Here is a 215-nt window from a genome sequence, read left to right on the forward strand (position 1 = left end):
CTCGAACTCCACCTTGGCCAGCGCCACCTCCTCGGTGTCCATGACGGGCTCGGGGGCCACGAGGGGCGCGGCCTCCTCGGCCTCGACCTCCTCGGCGGCCTCCTCGACCGCGACCTCCTCTGCTGCCTCCTCGACCGCGGCCTCCTCGGCGGCCTCAGCAGGGGCCTCGGTGGCTTCTTCGGCAGCTTCGACGGCGACCTCAGTGGCTGCCTCTG

The 215-nt window shown here is 73.0% G+C and overlaps 1 pseudogene; it reads right to left on the bottom strand.

Moving 5' to 3' along the window:
* Positions 1–215, bottom strand: part of LOC119585585 — a 1871-nt pseudogene that overhangs the window by 456 nt on the left and 1200 nt on the right.

Source organism: Penaeus monodon, chromosome 20 (genome assembly GCF_015228065.2).
Source record: "Penaeus monodon isolate SGIC_2016 chromosome 20, NSTDA_Pmon_1, whole genome shotgun sequence".
NCBI lineage: Eukaryota > Metazoa > Arthropoda > Malacostraca > Decapoda > Penaeidae > Penaeus > Penaeus monodon.